Source organism: Sus scrofa, chromosome 6 (genome assembly GCF_000003025.6).
Source record: "Sus scrofa isolate TJ Tabasco breed Duroc chromosome 6, Sscrofa11.1, whole genome shotgun sequence".
In the NCBI taxonomy this organism is placed as follows: Eukaryota; Metazoa; Chordata; class Mammalia; order Artiodactyla; family Suidae; genus Sus; species Sus scrofa.
The window spans coordinates 60,630,107-60,637,254 of record NC_010448.4 but is presented as its reverse complement, the minus strand read 5'-3'; positions in this window follow the sequence as shown (position 1 = coordinate 60,637,254).

Below are 7,148 nucleotides of genomic sequence, written 5' to 3'. Positions count from 1 at the left end.
ATATCGTATGTGGTGGGGGATGGGGGCGGGATCCAGGGCTGCCTGCTTTGCCCACTTCTTAGGTCCCATTTTTTTGGCATGAATTAAATTTTTTGTCTTTCTCCTGTTAATGTCTTGTGTCAGTTTTATTAGTCCAGCCACAAGAACTTAAGCAGGATAGGAAGGAATTTCCCTCTTCCCAACAGTTTCCAGAGTCATGGAGAACACAGTCAAATAAATGACCCTTATATAGATAAGCCAATAGAAATTCAGTACAATGTTCATAAAATACAACACATTGTGATGTAAGAATATTCTGAGGCATTCCCAACGTGGCTCAGTGGTAACGAACCCGAGCAGGGCCCATGAGGTCTTGGGTTTGATCCTTGGCCTCACTCAGTGCGTCATGGATCCCGTGTTGCTCTGGCTGTGGTGTAGGCTGGCAGCTACAACTCCAATGCAACCCCTAGCCTGGGAACTTAACATATGCCTCGGGTGCAGCCATAAAAAGACCAAAAAAAGAATATTCTGATCATTCATCCACTACATCACATAAGATGGGTTGAGAGAGTTTCGCGCAGTTTAGATAAGGTGTCCTACATGATTTAAACTAAAATCTATGAAGGGTACCGATTCATAGTTATGGTCCTACGAATATTCACAGTTAGATCTTAGCGATAAATATCATATGATATCACGTATATGTGGAATCTACTAAAAAATTATGCAGGGGAGGTTATTTACAGAACAGAAGCAGACTCACAGATTTCAGAAGCAATCTTAGGGTTGCCACAGGGGAAGCATGGTGGGGAGGAAGGAATTTGAAGGATGGAAGTAACACACACACACACACCACTCTATAGAATAGATGATTAATGAGAACCTACTGTACAGCTCAGGGAAATCCACCATAGTTTGTATTGACCTATATGGGGGGGGGGAGAATGGCTGACTCACTGTGCTGTACACCTGAAGCTAATACACGATTGTAAGTCAACGATATTCCAATACAGTCAAAACGAAGAACCTTCCTTTCGCGCTCCTGAAATCACACGACGTCGGCGTGTGGCGCAGTCGATTGGGAAAGACATGCTCTACATAGACATCGTGATTAGAAGGACACCACTGGGTTTCCAAACTCAACACCCAATCCGTTATTTCCTCTGAATTGGAAGAAAATGATTTGTAACAGAACGTCTTTCCTCAAAGGCAACTCAATGTCGGACGCTTTACAGGCGGGGGCAGCAGAGATTTACCTGGCTACAAGGAAAACAAAGGCGTTCTCTGGAACAATCCCAAGGAGATGGTCTCATACACGAACCTGGGACTGAACAAAGTTCTGTAATAGCTCACTTAAATGAATCAAGTTTTCATCGGTCCCACAAGCACAGGCGTGGAGGACCACGAGAGGAGTGACCCAAACTGACATCGCATCTTTAGCCCACGGATGCAGGCATCTCATGCACCCAAGGGAAAAGTTATATTCCTCATGCTGCTTTTAGAAATGACTCGTTGAAAATGGAATAGCTTAGGGCCCTTCCTTGTGCTTCTCCCGGGCTTAATTTCACCCTAAACACAATCACCCGTGAGCTACAGATTAGGTACCCTGAGCACAACTGCCGATGGGTCAAAGGTGATAAGCACATGATATTTTTTTTAGGGACTTTCCTAGATTGCCCTCATCTCGGATCAATATGCCCTTTTTGCAAGTATTTTTTATTTTAGGAAAAAGAGATACAGTAACCCAGAAGACCACCAGATGATGCCGAGATCTCATGACACCAACATCAATAACTAAAGGTTCACCCAAAGAAAGAAGCATGCATATTTGTCCTCAACCCTGATTCTCATCTGGAACCATGAGAGGTTTATACAGTAAACCTTCCTGCACGTCTTCCCAAGGGAGGGCACAGTCTTTAAGGCATTAGCCTGCCGTGATCTCCTTTGCGTGGCAAAGCAGTAAGAGCCGTTTTCTTCTTTACCCAAAACTCTGCCTCCATGTTTCTATTCGGCACCAGGGGACTGAGGACTAATTTTGGCAACGTCATCTTGGCCTTGGAGGTGAAGGATGACCTAGGAAAGAACTGAATGGGGAGATGGGAGGTTTACAGACCTGAGTAGTTCTAATTCTTTGCTTGTCCCTGCCAAGGTTTAGTTCCTGTCTGTAGTGATTGATCCTGAAAGGCCAGTCGAGTGAAAATCCCCCTCGTCCGGACTCGGAAGAGGCGACACCCCAAATCACTCACGAGAAGCGGTCTTGATGCAAACAGCAAGAGGATTTTTATTCCAAGCGCGCTGGGGCCCACAGTCGTACGCCACGCAGGGGTAGAGGACTGCGGCCCTGAGTGCGGAGTCAGGACAGTTTTTATGGGATTCACAACAAAGCCCGTGCTTCACAAACCAATCATTTCAAAATATCACAAACCAATCATTTTAAAACTTCGCGAGCCCGTGCTTCGAGGACCAATTAGTTTTAAATTGTTCTGGAGTTACGTGTTTGGGCTTGTTCCTGGGCGGGGGAGACATATTGTCACCAAGATATGTTTACCAGGATTTTCAACATTTTATGGCGCAGCCGATCTTACTGGGGTCGGTTTAGCGATTAACTTCTCCTCCTTTTATCTTATGCAAGCAGCTTTACAGAAGCCAAACAAGCAGTTAGGGACCCTTTTCCCTGTTATCTCAAGCAGTTTCAAGAAGTTTTATGCCTAGAGGCATGTACTCAGGGGCCTGTTTTCTCTTTTTTTTTCTTTTTTTCACATAGTTTTGTACAGAACGGAAAGCAAGCCCTAAAACAGCAAGAAGTATGGTCTTTTACCTATAGGGAACAGGGTCTGGAATTCGAGGGCATTTAGAGCTTTTTATTAACTTCCTGGGTTCTGGGAGGGTTAGGTCGCATTTTCATCCTTTCAATCCCAGTTGATGACAGGTAGTTGCCACCTGGACTTGTTCACCATGAATAGGAAGCTCCAATTGGGAATGAACATCTGAAGACAGAAGGACCAGCACTTCAGCTCCCAGATCCCCCGCTCAAGTCTTTCACCCGTCATTCTTTACGTCCAAGGCCAAGGTAAGCTCATAACGCAGTGTCAGTATTGCTTGCTGACGGCCTTAGCTGTTGCACTGGGACAGCATGCCAGGGTCTGTCTATACGGCCCCCTCTGCTGGTACTGGCACCCTCATGGCTATCTGGCTAGTAAGTGGTCCAGTTCCAGAATCCCATCCTCAGCTTTAACTGATTCCGCAGATGGCTCCTGGAGTTTAGTTTCTTGTATTGGGCTTCCTAGAAACAGAGCTTGAAATGGGTGTTTTTGTATAAAAGATTCAGTGAATGAGTGTGCTCAGAAGACTGGCGGTGAGGACAGCCAGACAGAGTGAAGGTGGGTGGTGAGAACGAAGACAAACGCGGATGTGGTTTGGCCTGGAGGCCAGGTTCATTCTGGCCCTCAGAGAGCTTGACAACAATTCACACCACAGATGTCTCCTTTCACAGGTCAAGGTGTTGTTAGTCTTTGGTACTTAACTCTGCAAGTCATGCCTTGGGTGCTGTTTGCTTTTCAGGAAGCAGAATCTTCCAAGAAAGATGTCTCCTGCTTTGCTCAGAGCAATTTTTTTTTTTCTTTTTTGTCTTTTGCCTTTTCTAGGGCCGCTCCCATGGCATATGGAGCTCCCAGGCTAGGGGTCTAACTGGAGCTGTAGCCACTGGCCTACACCAGAGCCACAGCAATGTGGGATCTGAGCTGCGTCTGCGACCTACACCACAGCTCACAGCAACGCCAGCTCCTTAACCCACTGAGCAAGGCCAGGGATCAAACCTGCAACCTCATGGTTCCTAGTCAGATTCATTAACCACTGAGCCACGATGGAAGCTCCCTACCAGTGAGATTTATAATTTCATATGGTTTCCTGTTACTAATTAGTGTCTTTCATTTCAGCTTGAAGTCCCTTTAACAATTTTTTCTAAGTCCAGTCTAGTGGCGATGAATTCCTTTAGCTATTGCTTGTCTGGAATATTCTTTACCGACTTTGCTCGATGAAGTATTCTTTAAAATTGCACCTCCCAAAAAAAGTACTTAGGAATAAACCTGACTAAGGAGGTGAATGACTTTTATGCTGAAAACTATAAAACATTAATCAAGGAAATTAGAGACGATTCAAAGAAATGGAAAGATATCCCATGCTCTTGGATTAAAAGAATTAATATTGGTTTTGGGGTTTTTGTTTTTTTTTTTTTTTTTTTTTTTTGTCTTTTTAGGGCCATACCCCTGGCATATGAAGGTTCCCAGGCTAGGTCCAATCTAAGTTACAGCTGCTGGCCTACACCAGAGCCACAGCAACACAGGATCCAAACCACATCTTTGACCTACACCACAGCTCATGGCAATGACAGCTCCTTAACCCGCCGAGCGAGGCCAGGGTTCAAACCCGCGATGTCTTAAAGACTTAAATACAGGACATGACACCATAAAACTCCTAAAAAAGAACATAGGCAAAATATTTTCTGACACCATTCTCTTAAGGTAATTTAAAAAAACCCAACTAAACAGATTGGGCCTAACCAAACTTACAGGATTTTGCACAGCAAAGGAAACCATAAAAAAAAAAAAAAAAAACCTAGCGAGTGGGAGGAAAAAAATTGGCAAATGGTGGGACCGACAAGGGGTTAATTTCCAAAATATGCAAACAGTTCTTACAACTCGATAGCAAAAAACAAGACAACCCAATCTAAAAATGGGCGGAAGACCTAAATAGCATTTCTCCAAAGAGGACATAGGGATGACCAACAGGCACGTGAAAAAATGCTCAACATCACTAATTATAGGGAAATGCAAATCAAAACTGCAATGTGGTACCACCAGTCAGAATGGCTCTCATTAACAAGTCCACAAGTAACAAATGCTGGAGAGGGTGTGGAGAAAAGGGAACCCTCCTGCGCTGTTGGTGGGAATGTCGATTGGTACAACCACTATGGAGAACAGTATGGAGGTGCCTTAAACTTTCTCCTCCAAGGCTGAGACCTACAGGATCAATCAAGAACTTCCCTGGAGTTCCCTGATGGCCTGGCAGTTACGGTGTTGGTATTGTCACTGCTGTGGTGCAGGGTTCAACCCCCTGGATCTGGAAGTTCTGCAGCCGAAAAGGGGGGGAGAGGCATCTTTCCAACCACCATCCTGGGAGGAACCCCAGTTCTTGGAGGACGTGGTTACAAGTGACCCAGAACAGCTCTTTGGAGGGGGAGGCACCTCAGTGCAAAGGAAGCTGGTCATGCTTCCTGTGGGACATCCCACTTCTCTACTTGTTGAGTGTCCATGGGGTGAAGCCCAGGGTCAGGGGTGTGTGTGCTCCTAGCACAGGGGACCCATCATCAACCTCATCCTCAGGTGTCTCTCAGAGGCGACGGAGTAAGCGTGGGATGAAAACTGAGATTTCAGGCAGCATGAGCCCTTCCCCTAGAGTTCAAAGACGTGGCCCGTCTCCTTACGCTCCTCAAAGGAGAGATTCAGTAAGGAGCTCCTTTTGTATACAGAGGGACCAGCAACATGCTAGAGGGAATAAACAAGCATGGATGGCATGCACAATGCTATGTTTCTGACAGTGACAAGCACACAGAATTTGGTTCTAGCTGCTGGTCTAGTAATCCTGATATTTTATTCCATGTTCCCATCATGCTCTCGTCCTGGCACAGAGTGGCACCCAGCATCCAGGGCGTAGCGCGTGTCATTCTTTTACACCAGTGGTCCTTAGTGGTGAGGTCCCCACAAGGGCCCTGAGGTCAAGCACGGAGACATTTTTCTCCTTGACACAATTTTGGAAGGGGTTCTACCAGCATCTACTGGGTGGAGATCAGGAACACTGCAGCACGTCTTACAATGCACGTGCAGCTCCCCTTAAAGAATGACCCTGCCCGAATTTCAACAGCAACCATTGTGTGTATGCATGTCTGTATATCGCATGTGTATGTATATCATATTTTCTGTATTCATTCATCCATTGATGGACACTTGAGTTGTGTCCACACCTTAGCTACTATAAATAATGCTGCAATGAACATGAGGTGGCATTTCTTTCAGATAAATACCTAGAAGTGAAATTGCTAGATCATATGGTAGGTCTGTTTTTAATTTTGCTAGGGACTTCCATACAGTTTTGTCACAGTGGCTGCACCAGTTTACATTGCTATCAACAGAACATGAAGATTCTGTTTTCTCCACATCCTCTTCAACACTTGTCATTTCTTCTTCTTCTTCTTCTTCATCTTTTTGGGGTCCGCACCCAAGGTATATGGAAGTTCCCAGGCTAGAAGTGGAATCTGAGCTGCAGCTGCCCACGTAAGCCACAACCACAGCAACACCAGATCTAAACCTCATCAGTGACCTACACCACAGCTCACAGCAACACTGAATCCTTAACCCACTGAGCAAGGCCAGGGATTGAACCTGCATTCTCATGTAAGCTAGTTGGGTTCATTACCACTGAGCCAGGAAGGGAACTCCATTGTCTTCTTGATAATAACCATTCTCACGGGTGTGAGGCAATATCTCACTGTGATTTTGATTTGCACTCCCCTGATATTTAAGATGCTGAACATCTTTTCATGTGCCTGTTGGCCATCTATATGTCTTCTTAGGAAAAATGTCTATTCAGATCCTCTGCCCATTTTTAAACCAGATTTTTTCTATCAATTTCTATGTGTACTTCATATATTTTCTTTTATTTTATTTAGTTATTTATTTTGTCTTTTTGCCTTTTCTAGGGCCACTCCCGCAGAATATGGAGGTTCCCAGGCTAGGGGTCTACTCAGAGCTGTAGCCACTGGCCTAAGCCACAGACACAGCACCGAGGGATCCGAGCTTTGTCTGCAACCTACACCGCAGCTCACGGCAATGCCGGATCCTTAACCCACTGAGCAAGGCCAGGGATCGAACCCGCAACCTCATTGTTCCTAGTTGGATTTGTTAACCACTGAGCCACGATGGGAACTCTCTACGTGTACTTCGTATATTTTAGATATTAACCTCTTATCAGATATATGACTTGAAAATATTTTCTCCCATTCCATAGATTGCCTTTTCATTTTGTTGATTGTTTGCTTTGTCATGCAGAAGTTTTTTAATCTGATGGACTCCTGCTTGTCTATTCTTACTTTTGCTTTTGGTGTCAAATCCAAA